General features: G+C 38.9%; 1 protein-coding gene across 4 annotated transcripts in view; it reads right to left on the bottom strand.

The window, feature by feature from the left end:
* Positions 1 to 22387, bottom strand: part of LOC122632656 — a 150605-nt gene that overhangs the window by 66872 nt on the left and 61346 nt on the right. For 3 of the 4 annotated variants that reach the window (XR_006327916.1, XR_006327915.1, XR_006327911.1), the window contains exon 1: positions 3338 to 3519. The exons of the other annotated variant lie outside the window; for it this stretch is intronic. The gene's annotated coding sequence lies outside the window, so the exon portion shown is untranslated. Of the gene's footprint in view, positions 1 to 3337; positions 3520 to 22387 lie in introns of those variants that run through there. 4 annotated transcript variants of the gene reach the window in all.

Raw genomic sequence — 22387 nt, 5'->3', positions numbered from 1 at the left:
GTAAATTCGATTGGTTGATGCAATACCAACGACGGCGAAGCGTATCTTTCTTACGCCATCACCTCGGAACATTTACGATCACGTAGCTGCATCTCCTTAAAGGATTCTGTAATCGTTCGATAAACGTATGACATTTAGTATAACATCTATCAGCGATCTTTCATTCTTTCATTCGTCCGTTCATTTATTCGTTCGTTCGTTCGTTCGTTCGTTCGTTTATTCGTTTATTCGTTCGTTGGTTCGTTCACGCGTAACACGACACGAACATCATGTAATCTCGTCTCTTCGATAATAGATACTCGCAATTTATTTTTTATTCTCTAAGAAAACTAAATTTACTGTAGTCTTCCTCTCGATAATGTTTCTCCTATAATGTAGAATTAAAAAAAAAAAAAATAAGGAAGAAGCAAATGACATTATATAAGTAAAAATAAAAGTAACTAAATTTGAACTTCTTTTTCCTTTTTATAAATAATTTTCTCTTCGATATTACAAGATAAGTCGCAGTTTCTTTATTTTTCTTTCTTCTTATTCTTCTTCTTCTTCTTCTTCTTCTTGTAGAAAAATTACTATAGTCTTTCTCGGCAATCTATTTCTTTCTCTTATTAATTATACAGATGAGAAAAGATATAAAATGAAAGTTCGGAAAATGTATAAGTAAATAAATAAATCAATTAATTAAGAGTTCACCTTCAAATTTTTCTTCCTTTTCTTACAATATAAAATCGTCTAAAATGCGAAATAGAACGGTGATACGTGAAAACAAAAATAAATGAATGAATAAATACTTAAATAAATAAAAACTTTCATCTCGGTTGTAGCGTAAACATGTCCCTTCTCCTTCATTCTTTTTAGCCGAGAAAAATACGACGTTTTAATGCTTACTAGATCAGACCTTGCGACGAGGATAATTAAATATCGATTTTATTGAGATCTCGCGTGTGTTACTTATACCTACCTCGGGCATTGCCAACGCCAAAAGCTAACATTAATTTCCTTTCGCGTATTCTCATTCGCATATCTAACGACGCACTTATCGTTCCGCCGCGTAACGACTCGTATGGATAATAACCTCTCTGATTCTTTCTTTCTTTCTCTATTTATCTATATACATACCTATATATATATATACATATATATATATATATATATCTTTCTTTCTACTTTACGCACTCTTATACACCTTATAGTATATACGTACATACATAGAATAGTAGATACATATAACAACATATGTACGTACACGCTGCATATAAGTGCATGCGTGCATCGCACGCTTCACGCGTCATTACGCGCAAAAGCGAGCTTCGATTCTTGGGTATTATTATCCACAGTAGTTAGAGTAACAACAACAACAGCAACAGCAACGAAAACAACAACAGCTATGGTAGTAGCAAAGACAACGAATTGCATTTACTACCGATTGTCCAATTAATAGAGCAACCTTTTTATTCAACGCTCCTTCTCTCTCTCTCTCTCTCTCTCTCTCTCTCTCTCTTTCATTCTTTCTTTCTTTCTTTTTTCCTTTCTTTCTTCTTTTCTTTTTCTCCTAACAGTGAATTAGACAGAGAGACAGAGAAAGAGAAAGAGAGAGAATTCGAAGGCAATAGATAAATGTTCCAATGGATAGATAGAATTATCGTACTTTGATTCATGAACCTTTAAAAGCAAGAGCCTAGAAAATACGAGGGTCTATAACGGCGCGAGTTAAATTAATCACTCGCACAGAAAGCGTTATGATTTCAATTGATCGTTCGAGTACTTGCTCGGTTAATATTATGCAAGAGCTTTCGATATCGTATAGATACGCCTTAGCAAAACGGCAGTCAGTAGGTGTGTTTGCTGTAATTAAACGGTTAATGAACTAACGTTGGATTGTCTCTCCTTTCGCAAAAAAAAAAAAATAAATAAAAATATATATATATACGTGTGTATCAAACGAGCTAGGAATGTACAATCGATAAACGTTTAAAAAAAAAAATACGATAAGGATCATAGCTATGCTAGATATAATACAATGAAAAAAAATGTAATTAAGGTAATAAGAATTATATTATGAGCTTCTAATACTTTTCAAAGAGAAACGAGATGACCGCAAGTTGGATGGAAGCTAATGAAAGGTATATTCTAACGACGAGAATGAAGATGTTGAGTAATATGATGGATTATTATAATTACGCAGAAACCAAAGTGATCGGTATTAATTAACACGTTGATTGCCATCATACCGGTGTCATAGGCATCGGATTTTATAGACTTCATTAAAATCCTCGTGTTAGATTTATCGAGCTTTTGTAATTATAATTTATATAATAATAACTAAAGGTCGTATAAAGGAGACAATCTGATGTGTATATTCTGGAAGGACGAATAAAAAAAAAAGAAAGAGAAAAAACAAATCTTCGCAACAACGAAATAATTAATAATAAATGAATAAGCACATTGATTCGTACTTAAATTGATTAAAACGTCAATCTTTTGATAATCTATATATCTATATCTATATATGTACGCATATATATATATTCTTAACAAATATAATATCATTATACATAAACATAGATGTTATTATAAACAAGAAACGCTATAATAAGGAGAGAACACGTCGAGTTGAACATGAATGAAGGCGACGCACGCGTTACATGGACTCGGAGATTGCCTATCGAGATTCGATAATGCTCTCGCACAGCACAATATATATAGGTATATATCTGTATTTATATATATATATATATATATATATATATATATATATATATATACATATAAGTCCAAGGTAATCGTGTATGTCACAACGGATACTCGCGAACGTTTATGCGGCAGCACGCGCGATCTGACGAGTAGACGATAGAAGAGAAAGAGAGAGAGAGAGAGAGAGAGAGAGAGAGAGAGAGAGAGAGAGAGAGAGAGAGAGAGGGAATAAACGAGAGAACGAACAGATAAAGAAGAAAGAAAGAGAAAGACAGAGAAAAAGAGAAAGAGAGATAGAGAAAAATCAGGCGGACCGGTCGTGAGAAGTTGATCTGGTGTCATTGATCGATTCGAAAAACGCAGAAATATCAATGAGAATTCGTTCGTAATATCGAGAAATATATGGTATAAGAAGTCGACGTAAATTAACCTAATTAATATAACGTGTATAATATAAATAAATTAACGTTTAATAAGGAAAAATGAACACATTTATATTCGTTCAATCGGATCTTTTATGAATGAGACCGAAAAGGTGATCCAGTCGTGGGCCGATCTTCCTACTAATTAATACAAAGAGAAAAAGAGAAAAAGAGAAAAAGAGATATGTATGTATAAACGAGATCGCCCTCGTAAATTTACTTACATGTTTAATCTCTCGTCTAATCGGGATTTAACTGCACCATAGTTCTTCCTCGTTCGTAGGAGACACCATGCAGACGATGCACTAGACGTATGCACCTACGTAACTGATATCACAATGTATATTTAAAACTAAAGAATTTTCTTTTTCTCACAACGTGTAGGCCGATCTTAACGCTTCGAATATTCGCACTTAACTGTCCCGAGAGTTAACGATGACTAATATGTTCTTACCCTTCGTTCGACTTTGTTTACGTTTGCTTTTACGTTTATACGAAGTTCCCTTTATGATACCGAAAGACTATTGTTTTTGTTATGTTTTTATTTTACGTAGATATTTTGTCCTTCGATTGCCTTGGAAACCATTGTTTGAAGTTTTCTTTATCCTTACGAATACAAGCAAATATATGCGTACATAATGAAATTGTAAATATATGCGTACATAATGAAATTGTAAATACACGCGTACAACGCGTATGTGTAGGTATTCGACATTGTTCTAATCGTTTATTCATACGGAGTTGTGTCTCCTTATTTCGCCTTCACGTAAAATTCAATAACATATTTAATCTTAGTCTCATTTGTGTATTCGAAGGTATTACATCGTATTAAATACAGTGGAAAACGAAAGATAAATTAATTAAGAAAATAAATTCGGTATTATTTAATAATATTATTAAAAAAATTGATCCGTATATTAATATATTTTTGTAATATATTTCGTTAATATATTTAATATATTTAATCTAGAATATAGTTCGAACGAAGGACTCGGAATGGACGTTAAAACCTTGGTATTTTCAGTAGCTTGGGATGAAGAGATCCTGGAATGAAGGCGACAGTGTCGGAAAGATCAAAGAATATTTCCGTTTGCTTTTAAAAATCATAAGAACGCCGATGAGCCATGAAGAAATAGATAACTTAGTGAAAGGTGTTTCTGCTTGTATTTCTTTCTTTTTTTAACTGGAGATATCTCGATCTGGATATCTCTCTTTCTCTCTTTTCTAACTCCTGGGTGGTCTTTTGACGCAAAATTCGTCCAAAAGGATTCACCGCAGGGTGTCAGTGAGAAAGGCCATCAAGAGCGATAATCCACGGCGGTATGGCGCGCAGGACACTCGCAATGAGAGGAAAAGAAAAAGAGAAAGAAAAAGATGAAGAAAAAAAAAAGAAATGAAAGTAAAAAAGGAAGAATAAGAAGAAGAAGAAGAGGATGAGGAGAAGAAGGAAAAAGAAAGGAAGAAGGCAACTTTGTATCGCAAAAGTAAGCTTTCGAAGCGGCTTAAGGCGTGCAACGTATGGCCGATACAGCGAATGGCCTCTCCTCCCATTATGGGAAGCACCGAGAATGCTCGTAAAAGTCCTTAGAATCCGTGACGGACCTTTGTAGGCAAAATACTGCTCCGTGGCTGTCGTCCACGAAGCCGAAAAGACGTGAGGTCTTCCTCCTGGTGTAATAATAACAACCGAAGGGATACGAAGCTATGGGAGAGAAAGAGAGAAAGAGAAAGACGTCACGGTCTTAAATGTCGAAAAATTCTCTCTCTTTATCTCTCTCTCTCTCTCTCTCTCTCTCTCTCTCTCTCTCTCTCTCTCCCTTGTTCAATCCTCTCTACCTAATTTTCAAGCCGAGTTTACACTGGCTTACAAAGTGGACGAATATCGAAGCGCGACGAATATTCTTCATCGCGAGTTCCACGAATCCATTCGTATATACTGTGTATGTATGTATGTCTGTGTGTTTGTAAGTATATGAACGTATATGTATGTGTAAGAGATCCTAAACGTGACAGTTCGGTACACCAGAGGCCGGTCACCTCCTCCGATCTCAACATTCTACATTATCCGGGTAATAAATGTCAAGCTTGGAGTCATCGCTCGGACAAATTTTACTTACATAGTATCTATACTATGTATATGTATATGTATGTATATACGTGGGTACGTCTCGGTCGGATATAAAATTCTTGGCGATTAGAGAATAAGTATGTAAAAAAAAAAAAAAAGAGAGACTGAGAGAGAGAGAGAAAGAAAGAAAAGAAACGAAGAAGAAGCAGGAGAAGAAGAAGAAGAAGAAGAAGAAGAAGAAAAAATAATAAAATCTAAACAGCAGATAGGCGAGAAAAATAGGTAGATATAACTAAATAGGGAAAAGAAAAATCAGTGGAAAAGAAATACGATCCGTTTTACACGATCTATCCTCTTTTAACCCAAGTGACCTGTTTAAAAAATCATAGATCAAATTTCTAGCGTGAAAAAAGGGTCCGTATCACGCAAGGAACTAGATAGAGAATAAGAGAGAGAGAGAGAAAGAAAGAAATAGAGAGAGAGAGAGAGAGAGAGAGAGAGAGAGAGAGATAGGTTTAGGGTGACTCCAATCAGGAATTTAGTTAATTTCTTCGGCGAATCCCCCTGAGAAACATCCAATATGACGGATGTCCCTTGACGAAAGGTTTCTGGGATCGGAAAATTTGTTGGGTAGAGGTGAACACCTTTACGAAAGAATTACGAGACACGTTTCAACGTTTTGTATGTACTCTAGTAGCGTGATGGATTCTAGAACGTTTTAGTTAGCGTATGGGTTCGACGAGCGGAATGCGTTCCGTAAAGAGCGTCACTAAAACGCGTCCTACGGTTCTAAGACAAGCCCTATTGTCATGCATACGAGTGTACGCGTACGGTCTAACATCACAATGACTCCTAACTAGCTATTATACGCGCTAAGCTTTGCGTACAATCCAACTACTTTCGAGATACGATTTTGATTTGTTCTCTATCTATTCCTCTCTCTCTCTCTCTCTTTTTCTGTCCTTCAAATTCGAAAAATCGATCTTGTTATCTCGTGTGAAACACGTTTCAAGAATATATACATACATATATATATATATATATATATATATATATATATATAAAACAGAAAGAAGAAAAAAAGAAAAAGGTAGGATAAAACATTCTTTTGAATGTGTCTTACACCAAGCATGACTAAAAAACGACAGCTGTCGATTAAACGATGTATGGTAAAAAGAAATAATAACTAAGAGTCATATCCTTCTTAATTAAACTCCCACATATTTTCTTTCATAAAACGTCTTATATGTGTATCTGGTGGGAAAGTCGACAAAGAAGAAACGAAGAATATATTTATGCACGCGATTTCATTTTTCTTTTTCTTACTTTGTTCGTTATTTCAAGAAGATATACGAATACATATATACATGCATACATATATACCTTCTACAAATAATAATTCGAACTAGTACTCCTTATTTCTCACGGGTACGAAAACTCATACGCTTAGTGGTTAATAAGTAACCTGTGGGATTTTTCGAGAAAAAGAAAAAAGAAAGAAAAGAAAAAGCAAAGACAAAAAAAAAAAAAGAAAAAGAAAAGAATAAAATGTTTCCCTGTCGTAATGGAATAGAAGGAAGACGAACGAACGGAAATAAATGGAAGGGCTTATTAAAAAGTCACCCCTCAAAGTAGTGGTGTCTTTAATAACACGGCGATGGAATCTAAACCACGATTTTTCTTTTCCTTTCCCTTTCCCCTTTTATTTGTTCTCTTATTATTGTCGATAATGTCGTGAAAACAAAGGAGAGAAAAAGAGTGAGAAAAAGGAGTAAAGGAGTAGAAGAAAGAAGAAGGAGGGGGAGGAGTAGGAGGAGGGAAGTCGTTGTAGAAATTACACGCACGTTTTCATTCCCGTACAATGGCTTTCCCACTGGCCAGTAGCCATTGCAAAGCGTCGGACACATGGTGCATCTTCCTTGCCGTATCCTTTCAATCGAATGGGAGGCGGTGTAGGTAGGATGATGATGACGATGACGACGATGATGACGATGTAAAAGAAGAAAAAGAAGAAGAAGATGAAGAGAAAAAAGAAAACGAAGAGGAAGGAGAAGAAGAAGAAGAAGAAGAAGAAGAAGAAGAAGAAGAAGACGAAGAGGGAGGAGAAGAAAAAGAAAACGAAGTAGAAGACGAAGAGAAACAAAAAGACGAAGAAGAAGCAAACGAAGAAGAAGAAAACGAAGAGAAAGAAGAAGAAGAAGAAGGAGGAGGAGGAGGAGGAGGAGAAGAAGATGAAGAGAAAGAAGAAGACGATGAAGAAAGATAAGGAGGAGAAGAAGAAGTAGGAGAAGAAAAAGAAGAAGTAGTACTGTAGTAGTAGTAGTAGTAGTAGTAGTAGTAGTAGTAGTAGTAGTAGTAGTAGTAGTAATAGTAGTAGTAGTGTAGTAGTTGCGTACGTATCAAACGTGCTCTACAATTATTACAATTACCCGGTAACTACCTACCATTTGTCCGTTAATCGTTACGTGACGCTCGAACGAAGCTACACGAGAAAGAAGCCACCGTTCTCTCTCTCTCTCTCTCTCTCTCTCTCTCTCTCTCTCTCTTTCTTTCTCTCTCTTTCGTTCTTTCTTTCTCTCACTTTTCTTTGACGTGACGCCTATTTCAAAGCGAGGCGATACGAACATTTGCGGTCAGTTCAACGGAGTCGTGCGGCTCCGATCGAGCGAAGAAAAGGGTTCGTGATCTCTTCTCGCTAAGATACGAGTCGATTGCAAGAGGGAGGGTAGGAGGGGGAGACCGCCACCTTTATAGCAATGCTATATACGAGGAAAGAATTATGTTGAACGAAGAGATCGAGAAAAAAGAAAGAAAGAAAGAAAGAGAGAGAGAGAGAGAGAGAGAGAGAGAGAGAGAGAAAGAGAGAGAAAGTATGTATGGTCGTCCACCTTTTTCAAAACGTCGATGTCGAAGCTTCTTCCTTCGAAGAAAAATTCTAATAACGATAATAATCGTATCGTACAAGGTTTAAAAGATTCTCCCATTTACTGTATTGATCCTATGAACCTGAACGAAAGGAAAGAAAAGATAAAGGAAACAAGGAGAAGAAAAATAACGAAAGTCGACTTATAGTCGGCGTCTTTTGAACCTTCGTACCAAAAAAACAGAGAGAGAAAAAGAGAGAAAGGAAAGAAAGAAAAAAAAAGTAGAAAAAAGAAAATGTAGTACGATTTTTCTTTTCCTTCTTCCTCTTCCCTCTTCCCCCTTCTACAACCTCTCAGCCGACATAAGAAACATTTCGCGACAAATATACAGGGGTTTATATGCATGCATAAATGAAAGGAAAAGGAGAAGAAAAAAAAATTGCATATAATAGAGACACCTAAAACGGCATAGTCAAAAAGGATGTAACTGAAAGGTGGTGGAATGGTACCACGTTTTACCTTTTCCTTACGAGATAGGACGAAGAAGGGACCACCATATTGGGCATGACGAAAAGAGTCGACAACGCCATACGTCTTGCTTAAACTGTAAAGAAATATTGAGACACTCGCTACGAGGAGTATAAACCTGGACCGGGCAAAATATTTCCAAAACTTCGTGCTACACCGTGACGAATTTCTCTACTTCTCTAGTTCTCTACTTATCTCTCTTTCTTTCTTTTTCTCTATATCTCTCTTTTCGTTGTAACCTTTTTTATTCTTTCTTTCTTTCTTTCTTTCTTTCTCTATCGTCTTCTTGTAATGAATCGGTCACGGAACACCCTCTTTCCTCTTCTCTTTGCTCCACTACTCCTTTTTTTTCTTTTTCCATCGGTCGAAAGTCTTCTTTTACCGTTCTTTGTTGTCTGTTAGAGAGACAAACGTTTCGTTTCTTCTCTCTCGTATAGTACACTGACTTATGTCGTCCATACGTCAGAGTCCCATTGTGCCACTACTAATCTTCTGAGCTCTGATCGTTCGACTCCCAACGAGAACTTCAAACTCACGACCCTTTAAAAACGTATACATATATATATATATACATGCATACATCATACATACATATATGCGAACGTTTAGTCTTATTGGAACGAAAACGAAAAAGAGAGAAAGAGAGAGAAAGAGAGAAAGACAGAGTATCACTTTATCAAAAAGCTAACACCCATAGTAGTGGCGAGCAACGAAAAAGTGTTTTTCTCTTGGTACAAGAGAGAAAGAGAAAGAAAGATTTATGAAGGAAATAAATAGCAGAAGAGAGTACGTCATATCGCATGGAATGTCCACTGTGAAGGAACGACGAAACACCCAATCTCTTCCTCCTCCTCCTCCTCCTCCTCCTCCCACTCTTATTATTATTATTATTATCATTATTGCCGTGTCCACTATCGATAATAAATGTACTCTCTCCGAGCATTCAACGAGATTCCATTGATTTTATATAGCGAGGATAAAACACTTCTATTTCATGTGTCCGAGTTAGCGTGCCTTGAAAAATCGTCGTCGCTCGTTATCAAAGCGATAACGAAGAGAGCTCCACCTCTTTTTCTCCTTCTCGTCCTTCTCTTTTATTTTCTTTCTTTTTATTTTTCTTTCTTCCTTCTTTTTTTCTTTTTTCATCCGTTAGACCTTTAGTCGTTGGTCCTTCCCTACGTATCACAGAAACGACAATCAGACGTCGAGACATCAAGACTCCCACCTTTATTGTTACAAATGACACGACAGTCGATTCGCCTCTGACCCTACAAAGCAAGTGAGAGAATGCAAGAGAGAGAAAGAGATAGTGGATGAAATAGAGGAAACAAGAAAAGACTTGTCTTTACCCTCCGAGTACGTTTCTTTCCTTTTTTCTCCTTTCTTTTCTCTCTCTCTCTCTCTCTCTCTCTCTCTCTCTCTCTCTCTTTCTCTTCCCTTCCGTGTTCCCATCGACAAATGCTTCAGGCTGTTCAACATCGACAGTGAGCTATCGTGGCTGGAATTCGGTGAATTCCTATTCTCCATCTTTCTTCTCTCTGTTTCTCTCTCCGTTGACTCGGAAGCAACGTCAGCAAGATTCCGGCGGATTAACCGGCTCGTTCTCGTGCAACTCGCGCTCCTGAAAAATTGGATGAGACTTCGTCGTCGACATTATCGTCGTACTTCTCTCTCTCTCTCTCTCTCTCTCTCTCTCTCTCTCTCTCTCTCTTTCTTTCTCTGTCTCTCTCTCTCTCTCTCTCTCTCTCTCTCTCTTTCTATCTCTTTGCGTGTGTGTTTCTCTCGGCAAGGTCGAACGAAGACGAATTTCGTTTTCGCAAATAGAAAAAAGAAAAACAAAATAAGACAAGAGAGGGAGAAGGAGAGGGAGATGGGATGAAGGATAGAAAATACAACATACTCGAAGGATGACTTTATCTATCGTCGTGTCTCTAAGTCAGTGGGCACGAGGCGCCGTGAACGTATCGAGACGCCTCTATCTGGACGCGTTTCATTGGATTTTCCGGCTGGAGACTTTCAGACAGGTCGCCTATTGATTCGATCAATCGATATAAGTAAATAGGTATGTATATATATATATGTATATAGTTCGATATGTATAAATATATATAATGTAAACACACAGTAGATAACGTAATACATCACGAGGAAAGTTCGCATGAATTACGAATGTATCGAGTTACGAGGATGCAGCTGCAAATCGTCGATCGTCGATGATTTCCTTCTTCGTGCAATCTAGCGAAACATTAAGATTTCGCTCGAACGAAAGAGAAAGAATAAATTCGATTGGCGATACTGAAGAAATTGAACACGCACAAAGAGAAAAACAACAAAGTGATTGACGCAGTTGAACGAAGAAATATTTGAACAATGTAAAGGTCTCTTGCTTGTTTATGTTTTTTCTTTTTTTCTTTATTAACCAACTACGCGCTTGATATTTTGTTCGAGGGAAAATGCGTTTAATTCGATAAAATTATTTCGTTCATCTAAGTATAATACATATGTGGAAAATGAAAATATTTTCACGCTTGTTACAACCGATAAGCCGTTAAATCGATAATTTAAATTAATGAGTAATCTCGGTTAAACTGTAAATCCAAGCGATGTCCCTGTGGAGTTAAAGTGTACGTCCCACTGCGATTATAATAATAATAATCATCGTCATCATCATCATTATTATTATTAAGCAATCGATCGATAACATTTGACGTGTCGACGTATACATAAATACGTACTTACATAGATACATATGTACAAGTACCATTACATAGATTTGGTATCACGAACGAGAAATGTTTGTATAGATTCGATAATAATCTCGTATGGGAAGAGATCTGAGGGATGAGAGAGAGAGAGAGAGAGAGAGAGAGCTCGGTCGTGCTGAGTCATGAACAGAAGAAAAAAAATATAAACAGAGGTTTGTGGTGGTCCAAATCGCGAAAAAGCACGAAGAGAACATAAGCTACTGTATCTTTAGATATCTTTTTTCTTTTTTCCCTCTTTCTCTTTCTGTTAAGAAGGGACAGCTTCCATGGGACGATCTAAACGAGGAAGTTTACGCCGAGAAAACGTGAAATCGTGCTTTCGAATCGTCTACCATCGAGAGGAGAAGGAGGAGAAGGGATAAGGGACGACGTTCACTTCGGAGAAAGAGGAAAGTCTACTTTGGAGATAGAAAAAGAAAAGAAAATTCAAGACGGAAGGAAGAGAATAGTTCCTTCTTCCCCTTCTCTTTATCTATCTATCTATCTCTTTCTCTCTCTCTCTCTCTCTCTCTCTCTCTCTCTCTCTCTCTCTCTCTCTCTTTCGCTTCCTTCGTATTCATTTTTATTAACCGACATTTCTCCCGTAATAAAATCCCGGGCAATCTTCATAGAATCTTTGTGAAACACGCGGTATCCAGTATCGTTTGACCATCCCCTTCACGTCTCGTTCTCCTCGGCAACCCCAACGGCCACGGATATAAAACCTGATGGCCGATAACAACCACTAGCGTGTCTCACCCCCGACCAAAACTCTCTCTCTCTCTCTCTGTCTCTTTTTCTCTCTCGTACTTTCTTGCTCGTTCTCTCCCTCTTTCGTGCTGCCGCCACTGTATCCGACACAAAAGCTGTGAGTGGTTCCCGTTTTATTGGAAGCATACACGGATACAGATAGGGGCGATATACCTCTCTTCCCGAATCCCTGATTTTTCGAGACGAGGAAGGCAAAGAGGGTTCTTCTTCGTGCTCTGTTCCTGCCGTTCTCCATTCATGCTAGTGAGTAGATCGTGGCAAAGACGAAACTTCGATGGACGGTTTTAAGAAAAAGAAGGAGAAAGAAAAAGAGAGAAAGAAGATGATGGCCTGACAATATGCGATTTCCCTCTGTTCGATTCCGTGAATTTCTTATAGTCTACGATCGTGTAAGTGTACGTAGTAGGTGATGGGAATTGTCGGTTGTTGGTTGTCGGTGGTTGGAGGATTCACTCGAGAGGGGTTAAAGAAATTATCTAGCTCTCTTTCTCCATATATATCTCTTTTCTTTCAATGTTAGTCTCTATTGCTTATTCCGGAATATTTGAAACGTTTGTTACGAACTCGATGAAGACATCGTTGCATATAATATAATACATGGGAACACAGAATTGAAAAAAAAAAAAAATAATAACAAAAAGAAAAGGAAAATATATATATAATATAATATAACGATAAATTGAATTAAAAAAATAAAGATGTTCAAGAAAAAGTCTATAATAAAAATTACCTTCTTTCGAAAGAAATAACAAAAAAAAAAGAGAGAGAGAGAGAGAAAGAGAGAGATACGAATTTTACTTATCGTAGTAGCAACCCGGAGGGAAAGTATGAACCGGACGGCAAATTGAATTTGGATGTGCTGGAGAAGAACTATCCCTCCGGCTAAAAGTACGAGAGAAAGAGGAATCGAGAGAGAGAAAGAGAGAAGAGAGAAGAGAGAGAAAGGAAATTGGCGGAAGTCCAGGGACACTGGTTGTTCCGAAAGTCCAGTAGATTCCGCTTTGGTAGGTGCGGCCAGGGTGATATAGAATTGCTTCGAATAACCGTTCTTCGCTTCTCCCTCTTTTCCTCTCTACCCTCTCTCTTTCTCTCTCTCTCTCTTACCTATATCTTTTCCTCTCGCACCCTCTCGATCGGTAGTAAGCATCTCTGATAATACAGTAGGGATATCATGGAGAGCTCTTGATATTTATGCGCCATAAAAGTTCTCTACACGGGGAGGGCAACGTTCGAGTCAAGGGTGCTGACCGGACATCGGTCTTGGGGGTGGCCAAAATGCTCAGTCCTTTGCCTTCTCTCTCTCTCTCTCTCTCTCTTGTTCTGTCTATTGCTCTCTTCTATTTCTCTCTCATACTCTCTCGCCTTCCTCTTCTTCATTTATGAGCGGTGAAGTGACCGATTTACTTACAATAGCCGTCGACAAGGCGACCGCCACAAAGCTTCTTCGATCGAGTAGAAAGCAGAGGTAGTGGTAGTGGTGGTGGTAGATGCGAAAGGGAGATCAAACGAAAGATTTCGACGCTACGAATCGCCACGAGCGATCGTCTCCCTCTCTCTTAAGTGTCCCGTACTTTTCTCCCTTCGTCCGACAGTAGTTCCAAGTTGTTATATCATCTTATCTTTATTATCTTGTTTTAAAATCTCGAAAAATATCTCTATAAAAATGTTATACCTTATACCGCGTATACGTACGTATCTATTTATCTATCTATTTATATATGTATATGTCCCTATGTGTCTTTCAGTGTGCGTGCATAAGATAAATGAATTCTTTCATACGAGTTCAAAGTAATAAAGAAAAGAGGATTCGACGTAAATAAAAAAGAAAATGTCTTTTCTATTCTCGATCGATTCCGATTGAACGCCTGCGTCGTTTGAAAAATGCGTAGAGTTGCGGAATGTCGTGCAGGGTTTCGTCAGAAAAGTCAGGACGTCGTGTATGAAACATACACGTCGATAGACGGTATTAAGGTCAATCGTTACAAAAAGAATCGTCGCAACGACGAAACCGATCGGACGACTTCTTTTTTCTTCTTCTTCTTTTTTTTCTTCTTCTTCTTCTTCTTTTATTAATCGATCGGCAAACGAAGTGAATTCACGAACGATGGCGCTTAGCCTCCTTTCAAGACTCGACTCGATTGCGTACGAGAATCTATCTCGTCTTTTATCTTTAATTTCGAAAGATGAATTCAAACTTTGACGATCTTTTCTATCGAATGAACGAGTTATTGATTCGATTCGATTCGACACTTTTTTCTTCTTTATTTTTTTTCTCTTTCTCCCTTTTTTTGAGTGACTCGCCTTTGCACGTTCGATTTTGGAAAAAGATTTTTCACGTCACAACGAAAACTCAACATTCCTTCGTTTCTTACGTTCTTACGTAGGTATGCATACACAAGTAGAAAAAATAGAAAGAAAGAAAGAAAGAAAGAAAGAAAGAAAGAAAGGAAGAAAGAGACAGAAAGAATTCTTTGCTCCTCGTGAATCTTCATCCGACTAGACCCGGAGCTCCATTTCCTGAGGGATTTCAACATAGCAACCGAGCGAATCGGTCTGGCCAATCTCGATAAAACGTGAAAGCTAAGAAGAGAAAGAGATAGAGAGAGAGATAGAGAGAGAGAGAGAGAGAGAGAGAGAGAGAAAGAAGATGCCAAAGGATGCGCAAAGAAATAAGTAGGATGATATGAAAAAGGTAAAAAGGAGAAAAGCCAAGAGAAGAACTTCAGGAGCGACGTTTCAAAGACGAGTTTGCTTTTACCTCGTATGCACGGATATTTGCAGACACTTGGAGAGATATTTTGCGATGCCGAGGAGAATTGATAACAAACAGAATCTAACGAAAGATCCTTTCCTCCTCTTTTCGTTTACCGTTTTTCTTCCCCAGGACGAATCACATGTTCTATCTACATCTTTCTCTCTCTTTCTCTTTCCATACAAGAAACCGCAAAGAGCATCGAAGAAAGAGGCGGAAGAGGAAAGTAAAAGAAGTAAACGAAATGATAGAGAAAGAAAGAAAGAAAGAAAGGAAAAAAGAAAGAAAAAAAGAAAGAAAGAGAGAGAGAGAAAGAGAGAGAGAGAGAGAGAAAGAGAAAGAGAGAGAGAGATAGGGAAAAAGGAGTTTACGGTAGCGAAAGGTAAAGATTTAAATGGCCTCTCGCAAAAAGCATTTAGCTATTCCCCGTGGCAAACGACCATGGCGAAACGCCGAGAGAGAACATATTTTAAACAGATTTCCCTCTTTCCAGCGCGATGTATTTATGTGCTGCGCAAGAACAGCCACGAGAATGAAAGAAAGAAAGAGAGAGGAATAGAGAGAGAGAGAGAGAGAGAGAGAGAGAGAGAGAGAGAGAGAGAGAGAGAGAGAGAGAGATAGAAAGCACTTATGTGTGTACCGTACACTCGCGTGTTCTACGTTTGTGCGAATACGACACCAACGCGAAGAAGGAAGTCTCTCTCTCTCTCTCTCTCTTTCTCTTTCTCTCTTTCTCTCTTTACTCTTCGAGGACTCGACTTCTCTTCTTTTTTTTCCCAAAGCTTTCGAATGTAAAAGGTTTAAAGCGATTTCCCATGGGGTGGCGTCGCCGGATTGTCGGTACTCGAATACCGATCGACCAAGCACCGTCTCTCTCTCTCTCTCTCTCTCTCTCTCTCTCTCTCTCTTTTTCAACTTATTGCAGACTTTTGAAAGAGAGAGCATCCGGAAAGAAATCTGGCGTGGAAAATGCGAGACGTTGGATCTCTCGAATTTTTCGAGGATCGCGCGATAACGACTTTTACGAGGCGCCCTGTTGGCTGCCAGAGAAAAGTAGAAGAGAAAGAGAGAGAGAGATAGAGAGGACGACGTTTATATCGCGAGTCTTCAACGGTGAGAGAGCGAGAGGATTAGGGGTGGTCCTTTTCATAAAAATCCCTTCGTCGTTCGCTTTGAGAAAAATTCCAAGTCCTTCACGAAAAGCGCCAAAGCGACGTACGTATCGTCATTGCGTTTTTCTAACGAGGATAAAGAGAGAAAGAGAGAGAGAGAGAGAGAGAGAGAGAGAGAGAGAGAGAGAGAGAGAGATAGATAGATAGAGAAGATAGAGAGAGAAAAAGATAGGAAGATGTATAACATTTTTTTTCATCGTGATAAGGGAGAAGAAAGCAAGCGAATGTAAAAAAAGCGACACGAGTGTCGGCTCACAGCCGATAGAAATTCCTAACGCCGAAAAAAGAAATTCCACTCGTTTTTCATCGTCCTCAGTTAAATGGGTTGGAAGTGATTCTTACGAATTTATGATAGGCGCCACGTTTATACCGCGATATTACTTCTATCATAAATTTTGAATATCAATTTAAATACTTATAACTTTATGTTTCTAACAATTCTCAATTTGTTCGAATGTGAAAACAATATATATGCATAGATATGTATATATATATATATATATATACACATATACATCTATTTTTCTCTGTCAGTTTCCCTATATTTCTCTCTAACTTACATAGTTTAGAAACTTACATCGAGTGTGCATCGAAAGAGTAATAATAATTCTCGTGCCTCAGGTAGTAAAGTGCTTAACTCGTTAACGTTAGATAATTTTCTGTTGTTAATGTTATTATTATTATTATTGTTGTTGTTGTTGTTATTGTTGTTGTCGTCGTTGTTTTTATTACTACGAGGTTATAGCTCGCACTCTTTAAAACATATTCTTTCTTTTTATTTTTCCTTTCTACGTCTAACGACTCTAAGCGAGCTAACAACGAGAATTCTTGCAGCAACCCAAGTGCCCGTTTCTCCGTGGTCTTTAGTCGAAGAAAAGATACGACGGGGAAGATGTATGTACGTTCATGGGAACGAGGTCGGTACTGGTTGTCGAAGAGGAGGATACTCGTTGAGCTTGTCTTCTGAGGAATGGTAAAAGAAAAAAAAAGAAAAGAGTAAGAAGAAGAAAAATAAGAAGAGTTGAAAGAAGAAGAAGAAGAAGAAGAAGAAGAAGAAGAGGGATGGGAAGAGGAAGAAGACGACGAAACGTCTTTTCTAATGGAATTAATGTACTCCTTATAACCCGCCCGGAGCATAAGATTTACCTTTCATCCTTGAGAATATGTGATCAGGGTATTAGTGCCTCTGTATTATTAAGAGATGAAAACTGAAAGTAGGAAGGCGGTGGTAGTAGCTACGAAGTGAGTGGGTGAGGAGAGAAGTGAGGAAGGAAGGGTAAGAAGAAGGAGGTGGCTCGTAGAAGTTGACACGGAGGGAGGGTAGGTAGAGGATAGGTAGGTAGGTAGGTAGGTAGGTAGGTAGGTAGGTAGAGAGATATGTAGTAGAGTTTGAAAGTCCTCTGGCAATGGAGACGTTTTCCCGATTTCAATGCGAGCCTGATTTAAAATTCATCAGGCTCTTTAAGGGCTTATTTTTCTGCTCGCGCTCGAGGGTATTTATTTTTTTTGTCAGACGAAGATGAGGTAGGAAAGACGTAATCCTGTATTCCCGGCTGCCTCCTGTACCAACGCTCATATCTCCTTTTGTCGTCGAGCCATTGGGCTCGAGTAGGAGTAGATTTTTAATTTCACGTGGATGCACGCGAATCTTTCGTTCTTTTTCTTTCTTTCTTTTTTTTTTTTTTTATTTTCTTATCCTTCGCCTTTCTCTTTTTCCTCCTCCCACTTACTCTTTGTTACTAACTAACGACGAAAATCCACTTCTTTCTCTTTCTTCTTCTCGTTCTCTTTTTTCTTCTTTTTTTTTTTTTGGAATATGAAAGATAAAAAAGAAGTACCTATCTCTATCTCTCTATCTGTCTCTCTTTCTCTTTATCTCTCTCTCCTTTCTTTTTATCTCTCGTATAGCGAATTATAGATTTTTGCGCGCTTCCGCGACGATCTTATCGTTCTCATTTATCTTAATTCGGGCGGAAACAATTTTGGTGGAAAGGAGAAGAGGGTAAAAGACGGAGAAACATGGAAAAGAGAGAGAGAGAAAGAGAGAGAGAGAGTTCGCGTGGAGAGCATCCAAATACGTTGTCGGAAGAGCCCAGGCAATTTTTCCACGGGAAAAAGCTTACAGATTGCATTAAGTGATATCCAGCCGAAATTACAATACGCTACATTTGACTCGGAATTTATAATATCCGCGATGTCGTTGGGTGCGTCGTCGTACTACAACCACCCTGGGACCTATATACCACGAAGCGTCGGGTTGTTGTTAATGCACCCTCCTACCCCACTTTTCCAGTCGAACCAATAACAGAGGACATTGAAAGAGAGATCGGGGACACCGGCCTTTAAAGTGGTCCAATCGTGGGACACCCTCTCGTTCACTCGCATTTTCTTTCAAAATCACACCCTCACGATCGTAATTTAACGAATTAGCGGCCAAAGCATTGAGAAAATTACATTAACATTTTTTTCTAATGAAAGCGACTCGAATTCACGCACGCACATACACATTTCTGATTACTCAAAGGAATTTAATCATAGATTTTGATCATCAAATCAAAGAATAATCGTAGATAGATCGGTTTGTAATTTAGTTTGAAATTACAATTTGACGGTTCGACAGCTCGTTACACAAACGCGTTGCAGCTTTCAACAAATAGCATTCCGTTGCTTTCTAAACAGTCCCTACGATCGAATAGTTCTACAATTCCCCTGCTGTGTCCCATCCCCTTACGCTCCTGTCTATTTTCTCTCTCCCACTCTCTCTTTCCCTCTTTCTCTCGTTTAACGTAGACCATCGAAATGGTCGACTAGTATAATTATGACAGTATCTAATGGACAATACTGGTGGTGGGTCCACGATCACCCTTAAAGAGAGAGAGAGAGAGAGAGAGAGAGAGAGAGACAGATGCAGACCAAATCGATGTTATTTCGAAATATTAACGTAGACCGGAGCAAAGCAGGCTCGGCAGACGATGGTAGTACAACGTACGCCCTATTACCGTGATTAGCATACGTTGACAGGCAGGCTAGCATCCCTAAACAAGACTAGGGTGTGAGAGAGAGAGAGAGAGAGAGAGACAGAGAGTTAGAGTTAGAGATAGAGATAGAGATAGAGATAGAGAAAGGAGGGTCGTTGGTCGCTTGGTCGCTCAGATCGGCGAAATCGACGATCCTGCTAGCTCATCCTGGAACACCCTAACACTCGCGGCTTAGCCAGGAGAGACGCGAAACGTGGATAGATACTGGCCAGCCGCTAACCCGATTTGCACGACAGGAGTTTCTCCATGTTGTATGTTTCTCGCGTTACGACGAACCGTGCTAAACGTCCCTTCGTCCGGCAGGGACAACATGGGGGTCTAACTATTTGTTTTTGCTACGAACCATTACGCTTTATCGAACGTAGAACAAACGTTTATATCTTTAATATTAACTTGAGTCCACGATGCATTTATAATACATTTACATTAATATGTATCATCGGTGATACTTATAATTAATTATTTGTATAATTTAATATGAAATTATTACTATGAATATTTTTATTATTACTGTGTTTTATGGTTTAATATTATTTTATAGATTTTGATCTGTGAGATTATTGGCCACTCGAAACTATTACATAATTTAATGCTCCGTCTTTTTCTTTTTTTCTTTTTTAACGGAGAACATAAACGATCATGAATTTCTACCATTTTCTCCAATAAGAAATGTAACTGATAAATAACACGTATTACTACAAAACTATCTTACATTAAAACGTATCTACAAGATAAATATCAACGATCACGAAAAATAAAGCGAACATAGAAACGATTAACTAAACGATTAATAAAAGAAAAACGTGGAAAGAGTTGGTAGACGGTAGAGAGATGAGAGATAAAAAAAAAAAGAGAGAAAAAAGCTTAAAAAAAGAGAAAAAAGAAAGAAAAAGAAAAAGCAAAAGGAAGAAAAAAGTTGTAAATTCGTAGGAAGGAATTACGGTTAGCGGAAATCGAAGAGAGAAACATGCAACGACATCCTGCCACACAAACCGGGAACGGTCTGTTGTATATCGATGCATACGAAACGAGATCGAGCGACGAACGTGCGAATCGTGTTGCACGGGCACGGATAGCCAATACCGAAGAGATAACTCGATTCGGTGGGCGAAGCGGGGGGTGTCGAGCTGATGTTCATTCGACGCTTTGCGCGTGTAACATATTGCAACGAGCTATGCTAAACATTATGCCAGCGACGTCGACTGATGCCACCGCGCGACTAACTGGAACTCGGAAACCATAATGTACATATACATATATATATATATACATATATATATATCTGTATATACATATATACGTATAGGTGAACGTCTCGCCACTCGTAATGAGAAAGAGAGAGAGACAGGTGGAGAGAGGGAGAGAGAGAGAGAGAGAGAGGGAAAGGGAGAATATTCGCAGGCACACTCGTAACGTGCGCGAGAATAATTATCACACGCGGCCGGCCGTGTCATCTCGTTTCGCACGTTGACGAGCCATTGTTGAAACGTAGGAGAGGAGGAACGAGCGATCCTTAGGACGACCGATCGGATGACACCAGAGTAATAACCAAACTATAAACAATGCTGATACGTATGGACTTCGAGGAAATCAACGACCGTGAAAGAAGATATATGTATATATATATATATATATATGCATATTGTCTTTGGAAATATCAAACTCATATCTTTTAACATTGATTTAATTTACTCTTGATAGATCATACCAATTCAAAAGAAAAAGAACATTCAGGAAGGGGAAAAACAATTGTACATACAATCGTGACACATAAGTGATTACTTTTAATACGGTCCTCGAATTTTCTTTTACGATCGATGAAGTGTTAATCGTGGGGTCAAAAAACGAAGAGCAGAAGAGAAAGCGGAACGAAACAAAACGAAACGAAAGTGGATTAAACCGAAAAAAGAAACGAACAAAAAACAGAAAGAAAAAAAGAAAGAAAAACATTGAAAACGAGAGAAGGGGAAGAGTAGAACGAAATCCCCGCACGCAATACGACGTTAACAGACAGGCAGTAATCGAGTAATCGTTGAGGTTGTTGCTGCTTACTCTCATCAGCTTGGGAAGAAACGAAGCGGACATAGAAAGAGAGAAAGAAGAGAACGAAAAAGAGGAATAAGTATTAGAAAAGGAAATACTAGAAAAGGTACTAGATATATACGTGTGTGTGCGTGTGTGTACATATATATATATATATATATATATATGTATATATATATATCGGAGCTTTCGGATTTAACACGTAGACGAGAGAAACGCGACGGTAATCGCGGCTCTACTCGCGTCTAATTTGCATTCGCGCGATCGCCCTGTCCACCACCCCTAACTTCACCTCCTCCTTCTCCACCATCTCTTCATTGTCGTATTTGCATTTGTGACGAAGAGAGAGAGAGAGAGAGGGGGGGGATGGGTAGGAGAGGGGAAGAGTAGATTCGGTTGGAAAATGGTGTTGGCGCGGGCGTCGGCTAAGTGCAAGGATAGCGGCAAACGACGTCAGAGCGGGGGTTGACGGACTCATTACGTGGCGGTTTGCATATAGAACGCGTAGGCAACCACCCTGGTTTGCCGATACACGCTTCCACACCACGAATATACGTGTATATTCAAACGGACGGATGGACGGAGAGAGGAACGGACACTGACTGACTACTACGCGAGTAATATGGATTTGAGGGGTGGCAGCAGGCACAATGGTCCCACTAATGCACGACCACCCTTCTCTCTCTCTCTCAGTCAGTCAGTCAGTCAGTCAGTTTCTCTCTCTCTCTCTCTCTCTCATGTTCACTATCCACCACCTTCGACCCCCTTCGGGCAAACTACCTATACAGACCATTCAATATTGGCCGGACCACCGACCACTGGCTTATCTCTACGGTTAATGGCGCGACATTGAAGCTCGGCGAAGAACTCGAATCATCTCGTTTCCTCTCTCTCTCTCTCTCTCTCTCTCTCTCTCTCTTTGTATTTATCTGACCGTTGTTTACGATCGATCGTTCACGAATTTCGGTTTGAATATTCGTTGCCGAACGAAAAAAATAATAAAACTGTGATAACTGCATAAAATCTCTTTCTCTTTCGTAGAACAATGGATCATGGACGAACGAAGAGCAAAGAGTCGTTGAAAGAGAGAGAGAGAGATAAATGAGGGGAGAGAAAGAGAGAGAGAGAGAGAGAGAGTTATCGAGGATTTTGCTCTACGTGGGTGGATCAAAGTTCGGTCGAGTACTTCGGCTGATATCCGCGGCTCGCGCTAACACGAGCTACCGATGGCTGTATCAGCATGGACCATTGCTCGCGTATCCGGCCAATTTCCTGCATCCTGATCCGATCGTCA

This window comes from Vespula pensylvanica, chromosome 10, assembly GCF_014466175.1.
Source record: "Vespula pensylvanica isolate Volc-1 chromosome 10, ASM1446617v1, whole genome shotgun sequence".
Classification (NCBI taxonomy): Eukaryota; Metazoa; Arthropoda; class Insecta; order Hymenoptera; family Vespidae; genus Vespula; species Vespula pensylvanica.
The sequence above is the reverse complement of the archived record's forward strand: the minus strand, read 5'-3'. Positions and strand labels throughout refer to the sequence as shown.